Source organism: Capricornis sumatraensis, chromosome 3 (genome assembly GCF_032405125.1).
Source record: "Capricornis sumatraensis isolate serow.1 chromosome 3, serow.2, whole genome shotgun sequence".
In the NCBI taxonomy this organism is placed as follows: Eukaryota; Metazoa; Chordata; class Mammalia; order Artiodactyla; family Bovidae; genus Capricornis; species Capricornis sumatraensis.
Window position 1 is genome coordinate 148,966,135 of NC_091071.1, and position 11,356 is coordinate 148,977,490.

The window sequence follows — 11,356 nt, forward strand, 5'->3', positions numbered from 1 at the left end:
CACCACAACTATTAATACTGCGCCTGAGTGCTATGAGATTACTGAAGTCCCCGCACTCTAGAGCCCATGTTCTGCAGCAAGAGTAGCCGCCACAATGAGCAGCTTGTGCACTGCAACTGGGAAGTAGCCCCTGTGGAAATCCTGCATGGCAACAAAGACTCAGCACAGCCAAAATTAAATAAATAAACATTAAAAGAAAAAAAAAAAAGACACCGTGGCTTAAAAGAACAGCACACTTTAGTAGCTCATAGTTTCAGTGGTTCAGGCTGGACACTGCAACCAAGATATCAGCTAGGGCTGTATTCACCTGAGAGCTTGAGAGGAGCTGGAATGTCCACTGTCAAGGTAGCCGATTTACACACCTGGGAAGTTGGAGCTGACTGGCGGCAGGAGGTCTTAGCTGCACCACCTGAGTGTCTCCATGACATGGAGACCAGTCCAGCTCTGCAGTGAATGACCCAAGAGAGAACAAGGTGAAAACCTCAAAGTCTTTTATGGACTGGCCTTAGGAGTCACATTCCATGCACAATATCTTGCAATATCTTACTGGTTACACAAGTCAGGCCTGTTCAATACGGAGGGCTCTAAACAAGAAGGAGAACATTAGGCCCCAAGCATCATTGGGTGCCCATTTGTAAGCTGGCTACCAGTTATTCTATTTAAATGTTACTTTCCAATAAATGCACAGACAAGTGATTTGCAACGTTCAACTGCATCTTTCTTTGCCGGGTTTGTCTAAATATAACCACACTGAAGAATCAAATAATTCTACAGTTCTGACTTCTGAGGACCTAATCTATGATAGTCAATCTTTAATCTGTAAATCCTCTCCTGATATGCTATTTGTCTCCAAGATAAAAAAAAATCTTACTAAGATGCTTTAGTTGTAAATAGCAGGCATCGACTTTAGCTGGCTTGAGCACAAAGAAATGGAATTTAGGGGAAGGAGTCGATGGTGTCTCATAGAAATGATGGGAGAACTCAGCTGCCAAACCCAAAGGAGGACTGGGCTTCCTTGGTGGCTCAGACAGTAAAGAATCCACCTGCAATGCAGGAGACCCAGGTTCAATCCCTGGGTCGGGAAGATCCCCTGGAGAAGGAATTGGCTACCCACTCCAGTATTCTTGCCTGGAGAATTCCATGGGCAGAGGAGATTGGCAGGCTAAGTTGCAAAGAGTCAGACACAACTGAACTACCAGTACTTCACTTTTCACTTTCAGAGAAGGACGGGAAACAAAGTGGTTCTGGAGACCTGAGCGCCTGAAGCCTAGGGGTCTTCTCTGGGAGCACTGTTAATGCGAAAGCTGCCAGACCCTAGAGTTCCAGTTCCAGATGTCAAGTTCTTGTGAAAGAGCATCTGACTGTGAAATGGAGCAGGACTTCATGATTCTTGTCCCCCACCCCACACACACACACAACGCCACCACGTCTTCTGCCTGCTTTTTGCCTGTGGAAAGCTTCAGTCAAAGAACACGTTTAATCAGAGAAGTGAGAACTGCTGAACAAAAGAAAAGAGTCTAAGGAAACTAAACAATAATAATGTAGTCATTAAGCATAGTCAAGGACCTTTATTTCTTTCTCAAGGGCTGTAGATAATATTCTGAGCCATAGCCTGTGAGCAGTCTTACAGATATCGAAACATCAAGTGGAGAAGGTAACTGCGTGATGACCAGACTATTCCCAGGACTTGAGCTGCCACAATTCCGAGAAGTGATCGCAAAGAAACAGGAACCAGTGCATCCAGGAACTGAAGATTAATTGTACCTAAAACAACCAAGATGATGCTAGTTGGACCACTGATGACCAGTTGAAGACGATTGTTAGAGATGACTGTGCTGTTTCTGCGTGTAGCCCCCTCCACCAACGCCCGACTCTGTCTATAAATGCTGTTACCCCCGCTTGTTGGAAGCGGGCAGTCTGCCTTCAGACAGATGTCTGCCACCCTCCCTTCTCCACCACTGCCAGTTGCCAGCATCTGAAATGAAGCAAACTTTCCTTTCCACCAACCTGTCCTGTTTACTGGCTTTTAAGCAGCAGAGCAGCCAGACCCACTACTCATATCCTTTCAGTAACAACTGGGTTGATTGAGTGTGCCCCACCTCCAGCTAGACCTATGACCTGGATTGGGGGCAGGGGAACAGGGAAGCAGCTTGTGATACAAACTCTACCTGGAAGATTCACCTTGAATATTATGTGGAGGATGTTCCCAAAGAACAGTGAGTCTTTGCGAGTTAAGCAGTCACCGCAGGAATTATTTTCTATAAAGCTCACAGACATACTGTATTCAGATGGTCACCACTGAAATTTCCTTTTTGGCATTTTTACATCTGTCTGTGTTTTTACACAAAATTATTTTATTATCATACTAAACAAAATGAAAAATTCTTTCATCTTGTTTAATATCCAGCTCAAAATTTCTTGTCTCAAGGTGTTTTTTTACATTAAACTTTCTTGTCTCAGGTGTTTTGATACATAAAATTTCTTGTCATTCAATTTTTTCTTTTTATGTTTAATTTGATTCACATTTTGGTTTTTAGCCTAGCATAGGATTGTGTCCCTAGGGGGGCACTTTGGAAAAATGTGGAGTGATTTGGTTTGTCCCAGTGATGGGTAGAGGTCCCTCTCCTGTCAAAGACACCCTGGGACCCCAGCAGCTTGATCTATCGCAAACTGAGCCGCAGTCTTTGCATGGCTCACGCTATGCTCCACACAACTTTCAAATGTCCCACTAGATATTTACAGAGCTGGAAACTCACTTATAATCATCTGAGCTTTAGAACGTAGCTTCATTTTTTATGTAAACAGAAGGACTTTCTAAAAGGGCTTTTAATATACGCTAAGTATATCCCAAGAATGGAACTACTACGCAAATCACAGGAAGACTGTATTTGATACTTTGTTCAGTGCTTTATCAGGAGCTGTTCACCAGTTTGGAACGTCTCATCACTGACAGTAAAAGCTGTGCATGGTAACTGAGTCTTCTATATCCCTGTTTGAGTCTTCATTCGTAGCTGTCACATTGGTGGCTATAGTACTTTGAGGAACTTGCATCTATTTCATGACGTTGTCTAGCGTAGTCCTCTTCTGAGCTGCTACCTATTGAAATAATCCCCTAAGTTCTATTTCTAACCTCTTTAAACTGAAGTCTCTCCCAGCCCTCTTCTTATCATGCTCAAACCAGACGTGGAAGGCTCTGACTGCATGTGTCTCAAGATAAAGCCTGACATCCAGGTTTGGAGGGGCTAGGCTCAAGATGCTGATGCTGGGAAAGATTGAAGGCGGGAGGAGAAGGGGACGACAGAGGATGAGATGGTTGGATGGCATCACCGACTCGCTGCACGTGAGTTTGAGTAAACTCTGGGAGTTGGTGATGGACAGGGAGGCCTGACCTGCTGCAGTCCATGGGGTCACAAAGAGTTGGACACGACTGAGTGACTGAACTGAACTGAGGAGCGAGAGGAGGGGCATGGATTTCCTGAGCTCCCTTTCAAGGGAGAGGACCGGGGAGTGCCTCTGTGGATCACAACAGAAAGGAGATGAGCTGAGGCTGGCTTACCAGAGGAAAATCTTCGTGTCTCACTCCTGCCGCCACGGCTGCTGTCACCACCATCAACATTCACCTTCAAAACACAGCTCCTTATTTACAGGCTTCAGATTCACCGTACATTTCTTGAGCACTGCCACTAGGCCAGCCATCATGGTACCAGGCGTCCCAGAGCACTGAGGTGGCTGTTACTGCCCCAATTTTACCTGTAAGGAAATGGAGGATGAGTTTCTACAGCAAAGAATGGAAATCCTCCTAAAACCATCTCCCTGCTTCCAGAAAGGCTTGGATGGTCCTTCCCACATTCCATGCCCTTTTGTCCCTTTCTACCCCGGTGAAGGCTGAGAGGAGAAGGGGGCAGGAGGAGTCCTGGCCAGATGGCAGGGTATTAAATCAGATGACTCTGATTGAATAATTTGTTGCTCTTCTCTTAATTAAAAGGCTTTTCCCTAAATGACTTGCTGATCCCACAAGGCAGTATACACTGGCTGGGCAAAAATTGGGGACACCAAGGGAGATTTAGACTGAGAGGGGAAATTGTGCAAAAGAGGTGCCCAACAGGTAGAAGAGGCGCTACTCATGCTGGGGGGCAGTTTTGGGGACTCCCTCTCTCTTCACATCTGAAATGTGTTCAATCTATTGACAGAGACTTAGGGAACTGGTTCTTCTCTGGGTTTATCTGGAAGCTGCCTCAACCATCAGTTCAGTTCATTCACTCAGTCGTGTCTGACTCTTTTCAACCCCATGAATCGCAGCATGCCAGGCCTCCCTGTCCATCACCAACTCCCGGAGTTCACTCAGACTCCCGTCCATCGAGTCAGTGATGCCATCCAGCCATCTCATCCTCTGTCGTCCCCTTCTCCTCCTGCCCCCAATCCCTTCCAGCATCAGAGTCTTTTCCAATGAGTCATCTCCATAGGACTCTTGAATTTATGAGATCAACATGTAAGATTCATTTTACTAACACACGGCTTGACACTCAGTTTCCCCAAAGTGACGTCTGGCTGTGGGAGGTGGTTAGAGAATGCTTGGGGGTTTTGCATATATAATGTTATTTATACGCTTGATACACTGGAAAGGTGGTAAGGTGGTGGGGAGGGAGGGATGACTGGGGGCTCCTGTTGTTCCAAGCATTGTCACGATCTGCATTTGCAATCAAATGGCATAATTTAATAAGCTCTCTATTTCCTCTGTACAATTACAGTGTATAAGTCTCTGTGACGAAAATCTGCTTCACAGCAATTATCATACAGAACCATATTTTCAAAGCTTCAAATGTAATTAGAATGTGTTATTGATACCATTGAGCTAAAGATTTAAACTTTGAGTTTATTTGTGAGGGATCGGTTCTGTGAATATCGATACTCTGCCCCTTCAGCTGCAGTTGGGAGTTAGGTGGAGAGGCCAAATTCAGTCAGAGCCATGTAACACACCCCTACTGAGGCACTCCCCCAAAGAGCTTGTCATTTAGGAGAACATCCTGTCAATCTATAACTCTTTCTCTTAAACATCATTTCCTTTAATTAACCAAATTTTCCTCAGCAGTTTTCATTTGTTTTTGATATGGGCAATATTTAAAGTCTATATTGAACGTGTTACAATATTGCTTCTGTTTTATTTTTTCGTTTTGCGGTCACAAGACATGTGGGATCTTCTCTCTCCCACGTGTGTGTGCCAAGTTGCTTTAGTCGTGTTCGACTCTTTCCGACCCTATGTACTGTAGCCCACCAGGCTCCTCTGTCCAACCCTCACCCCCTGCTTTGGAAGGCAAACTTAAAACCACTAGACCTCCAGGAAAGTCCCTTCCTCAGCATTTGTGATTTCATCAGGTTGGATCATCCTCAGAGCTGCCATTTTTCCCTAGTTATTTCTGGGCATCCAATTCCTACTTGTCCTTCGAAAGCCAGTTCAGGCACCACTTCCTCACTTCCACTCCCATGTCCCGTGGGCCCTCTGCACCCGCCTTCGCTCCAGACAGCAGTGATCTCTCCGCTTTATCCTCACAGCCATGCATTCTTTTCGTATCACATTTTCACACACATCTCCCATCTTCCCCTGGACTAGCAGCTCCTGGAGGCAAACATTTTTCTTTTTTTTTTTATGTTTCTCTTCCAATCATGGGGCTTTCCTAGTGGCCCAGGGGTGAAGAATCCTCCCACCATGTCGGAGACATGGATTTGACCCCTGGGTTAGGAAGATCCCCTGGAGAAGGAAATGGCAACCCACTCCAGCATTCTTGCCTGGGAAATCCCAGGGACAGAGGAGCCTGGCGGGCTACAGAACATGGGGTCACGAAGAGTCAGATAGGATTTAGGGCCTAAACAACAACAAAAATAGTTTCAATCATGGACAACTGGCATCTTGCAGGCAAATAATAAAGAACAGATGCTTCTTACTTTGTTTCATCCATTCGCTATTATGTTATCAGTACCACCACCATTTTCATCATAGTAGCTTTGTGGAACATTTTAAGCTTTAACTCTAGAATAATAGCTTACATCTATTAGCTTACGTCACTTCCTACGTTCCAGGGGATAGGCTAAGTGCTTTATATGATCTGATTTAATCCTAAAAGTAAGTCTCTGGAATGGACTCAATTTTTCCATTTTATAAAGGAGGAAGCCAAAATAGGAAGAAAGTAACTTACTTCAAAACAAATGCAAAGATCAAAGTGCAGAATGACATGTTCAGCCTGTTACCTTTTATAGAAAAAGGAACGAGGGTTAAATACGTTTTTACTTACATAGGTGGCACTAGTGGTAAAGAATCTGCATGCCAATGTAGGAGACATAAGAGACGCAGGTTCGATCCCTGGGTTAGATCCCTGGGTGGGGAAGAACCCCTGGAGGAGGGCGTGGCAACTCACTCCAGTATTCTTGCCTGGAGAATCCCATGGACAGAGGAGCCTGGTGGGCTACAGTTCATAAAGTCACAAAGAGTCGGACACAACTGAAGCGAGTTAGCACACACCTAAAATATACCCAGAAATATATGCACTAATGTAATAACCAATATTGACTGTTGGGCAGGGAGGCTAAAAGCCAGAGGTGCAAGCAGAGGCAGATTCAAGTCTTGGAGGCACTGAAACTCATACAGTTTGGTCAGGACAGCTTTTAAAGAAAAAATAATGTAAAATGAATAGAGAATCAGGTACCTAACAGAGCCTTAGAAGAGACCCAAGCAACGAGGTACCTGAAGCTGAAACTCGTGTAGTGTCATGTTAAATCTGCTTCCAGCTGGAAAAAAGCATTTCACTGTATGTGCTCTTACATGTGCATAGAATTTGAATCATGAGAATGTATTGCTTATTCAAAAAATATGTTGCTTTTAATTAATATTTTAAAATACTATCTCTCCAACAGATAGCATGAAACAGGACTTCTAAATGCTCAAACAGCAAATCACTGTTTTCATTTGTTGACAAACAGAGAAGGAGGTGCCTGTAGTAAGCTAGAGAGGAGGCTGAGAAGAAGCTCTGGAATTTCCTGTTTAAATGGAAACAGGGTATCAGAAGGTTGGGAATTTACCCCCATCATTTGAAAATAGAGAGTCCGGGCCTGAGTCTAAAACGCTTGAGTATGTGATACTTACCAGACTACACAACGCTTGCTGCACAAATAGGGTTAAGGAGAAAGTCACTGCTCTTTCAGTAGCTTACAAGAGCAAAATAAAAACTCAAATCATAATGAGCTGATTGCTCAGAGAAAGGTTGATTTCCTGGAAACGGGCTGTAGGACCAAGGAGGTGAGTGGACTGGATGCTAATGCTCTTTCCCAAATGGATCTGATGGCCCGTGGTTTGCTATTAGTGTAGCCAGGAGAAGGGGGTCCTTACTGTAAACTACCTAGAAAGCATTCGTTCTCTTAACCACTCAATTAGGATAATTTACCCTCGTGATCTATGGGACTGTTCCTGCTCTGTGATTTAGTCTGAGCATGCCTCCTTCTAATGCAGATGGAAATAGCTCTGTTTGCAGCAGATGGCCAACCTGCATCCTCACCACCCTAATGCCTTACCCTGCAGCTTGCAGCCTGGCTCTGCGGAAGGGATTGATCACAAGCCCCCAGGTCAACAGGAACATAAAATGGCTAGCAGCTCCCTCCATCTCTCTCTCTCTCCCATAGACAGAAAAAACTGCACTTGCCGAGAATTTGGAATGGACACTAAGGAGAATCGTCTGTCAGGTAAAAAATGTGAAATACTGGAGTCAGGGTAGGAAGGAGAGGTGTGTTTTCCAGATCCAGAGGAATTCCACACTTTGGATGGTTATTTACATGCTGTCTTAGTTACAGTGGAAACAGCATGCAGCCCTCAGGGCCACTTAAACTGACCCCTACTTTTGAAATTCCTTATCGATTGAAAGACCTTTTGTTTGTGTGATGTTTCATTTGAATCAGGAGTGGATCCCCTTTCTTTTTCTATTGAAGGGAGGGAAGGCAATTAACGGCTGCAGAAGTAAAAATCAAACCAATATGAGTGGGAAGGGACTTCCCTGTGGTCCGGTGGATAAGACTCTGTGCTCCCAATGCAGGAGCTTGAGTTCAGTCCCGGGCCAGGGAACTAGATCCCAGATGCTGCAACTCAAGGTCCCATGTGCTGAAACTAAGACCTGGCAGAACAGAGCCAAATAAAAAAATATTGCTTTAAAGCAAGCAGGGAAAAGCTAGAGGAGGGAAATATAAACTGTTAGGCTCACAGTCTTTGGCAACTGAAAACCAGGAGAAATTCATGACATACAACAAACTACTAAAAATGTTTTGTTTTTTTTCCATGATGTGAGCAGGCTGGATATGGGGTTAGAGAAACAGAGGTGGGGAAAGGGAAGAATAAAAGGTAATAAATGTAATACTGTACAATACAAAAGAGAAAGACATAGTAAGAGACGAAGCATAAACAGAGAAAAGTGAAAGTCGCTCAGTCACGTCCAGCTCTTTGCGACCCCATGGACTGTACAATCCATGGAATTCTCCAGACCAGAACACTGGAGTGGGTAGCTGTTCCCTTCTCCAGGGGATCTTCCCAACCCAGGGATCAAACCCAGGTCTTCTGCGTTGCAGGCAGATTCTTTACCAGCTGAGCCACCAGGAAGCAAGAAGAGTCCAGACAGAGTGATGGGAACAGTAACACAGGCTGGGATCATGGACTATTATTCGCCCCCTCGTGGCCTTCAGGGATATTGCACCCTGCAATGACTCAAGGGGCTTCCCTGGTGGCTCAGATGGTAAAGCGTCTGCCTGCAATGCAGGAGACCCAGGTTCGATTCCTGGGTCGGGAAGATCCCCTGGAGAAGGAAATGGCAATCCACTCCAGCACTCTTGCCTGGAAAATCTCATGGACGGAGGAGCCTGATAGGCTACAGTTCATGGTGTCGCAAAGAGTCGGACATGACTGAGTGACTTCACTTTCAATGACTCCTAATCCGAAAGACTCTGATGCTGGGAAAGATTGAGGACAAGAAGAGAAGGCGGCGACTGAGGATAAGATGGTTGGATGGCATCACTGACTCAATGGACATGAGTTTGCGCAAACCCAGGAAGACAGTGAAGGACAGGGAAACCTGGCGTGCTGCAGCCCATGGGGTCCCAATGAGTAGGACACAACTCAGCAACTGAACAACAAAACAAAACACAAATTGTGCGCTACCATCTGGGCAATTTCCCACGGGGTGGATTATCTACTGTGTATCAAACGTAGAATACTGAGCCAAGTCTGAAGGTACTTCCCTTGTTGTAGCACCTACGGAGCAGCAAGTATAAGAAGCAGGAGGATAAGAAATAGGAGGCAGGACATCTGAGGCCAAGTTTGGGCTCCAATGATATCTATATCCTCGAACAAGCTATTTATCTCCGCTTTGCCTCCATATTCCTTTAATCATCATGAAAGAACAGAATTTTTCCAATTCATATTTCTGTAAAGAAGCTCCTTAGTGTACAGAAAAACACAGCAGTGCGTAAGAAAGTTCTGTTTACTTCCCCAGCTTTCTGAGCAACTTCAGCTCCATTGCCACCAGTGGGAGGTGAGCAACGGGTATCTCTCTGCACGCTGTGTGCTGGCCTCGGACAGTCAGGCTCCCTGAGAAGGGGACGCGGTATTGGAGTCTTCCTCCACCATCTTTTGAACATTACCGTCTCGCCAGGCCACCATGCTCTCTGGTCTGGACTCCTTTTTACATGGCTTCCCTAAAGGCCTTCCTGTTGGCACTCTCCCCTTCCTCCAGGGATATCTCCACTGAGCAGCAAGAGCAATCTTCCTAAGACACCAAATCACACTATTCCAGGGTGAATCCTTCCAGTGGGTCCCCACGGCGCCCTAAACAAAATCCAAACATTCATTCAGGATCCTGGTATTATTTGCCCTACGGGCCTCTCCGGCCTCCCTGTGTGCCCCCTGCCTTCCCTCCCACTGTCCTGCAGCCACACTTGCTTTCTTTTAGCTCCACAGACATGCCCAGCTCTTTCTTGTCTGGGTCCCTTGGGCTCAGGACCCTCCTCCCTCCAATATTTTCATGACTGCCTCCCCTTATCCTCTGCTCTCAGCTTCAGTGCCTCCCTTTGAGGAGGCCTTTCCTGACCAGTGTGAACTAGTTCCTTCCATCTTTCCTTGGGCCGTCTGTTTAGGTTTTTCAAAGACTTATTATTTAGTTTGTTTCCTTTTTGTGTGTATGTGTCTGCCTCCCCAACCAGACTGTAAGTTTTAAGAAGAAAGGGTGACATCTCTGGGTTTTTATTGACTGTGGCAACCCCAGGGCCTTTGCACAGCAGGTCCTTGAATTGTTGCTAAATGAATATATGAATGGATGGATGCATAAAACGGAGTTTGTAATTTTGGAGAAACAAAAGAGTAAAATTTCACAAGTTTAAGGAAACTGCAACAGGATATTGGGTGGGGGGTGCTTTTGGCGAAGTCGTTGCAACAGAAATGTGCCAGATTTGAGGGAGAGGCTTGTGAATTAATCACAGCCACTAAGACTCAAGTGTGTTGCTCAGTCATGTCCGACTCTTTGCAGCCCCACCGACTGTAGCCTGTCAGGTTCCGCTGTCCATGATGTTTTCCAGGCGAGAATAATAATTTCTCATCTTTATGAGAAATTAAGATGCTTGGAGAACATTCACACCTAACTGTGGAATGCACAGTGTAGAAATGATACTGAGTTTCTCTCTTTATACATTTAGAGCTTTGGCAGGGCAGGGAGGTTGGGGGGGCGGATGAGAGGAGGGAGGAAAACTCAACTGTCAGACTCAAAGCAATTAAGTCCATCAGAATGGAACAACTGCTAAGGAAGGTGAATTTCTTGGCTTATAAACCTTCACATGGCTCCTCTGTGCTTTGGATATGCAAATACCTTCACTTACTGGCAGCACTCGAGGTGGGAACAGCCTCCTTATCCACCCCAAAGTCTTGCATCTGCTCCCAAATCTTATCACAGTGCTCTAAGTGTAATTAACTTGAGTGATGGCAAGCCCTTGAGGTGCCTGTCAAAAATTCCCTTCCCAAAGGACTGTCACTAGGGGATCAGAAACAGAGAAGGGGGAAGCCCAGTGCCTGCATCACTAGCATGTAAGCTCCAGGGAAAGGGCTGCAGCAGGTACCCAAACATGCTTGCAAGGGCAAGCATGCAACAGCTACTTGTATGTTTAACTAGTGTCAGAAAAAGTCCTGGGGTGGGACTGATGTTCTGGGGTGGGACTGATGTTCCCCATTCCAGCCCTGCCTCTGCCTGGTCCTTGCTGTCAGGCGCAGCTAAATCCTCTGGGTGTGTTTTTACAACACACAAAGGTGCTGTCTGAACCTGCAGCTGGTCTGGCCTCTGTC

At 45.6% G+C, this 11,356-nt stretch overlaps 1 non-coding gene across 1 annotated transcript; it reads left to right on the top strand.

Annotated features, from left to right (window-relative positions):
• Positions 1-8,747: 8,747 nt before the first annotated feature.
• On the top strand, positions 8,748-8,819 carry TRNAC-GCA (transfer RNA cysteine (anticodon GCA)). The gene has a single exon. It is a non-coding gene; the product is annotated as a tRNA-Cys (tRNA).
• The last annotated feature ends 2,537 nt before the right edge of the window (positions 8,820-11,356 follow it).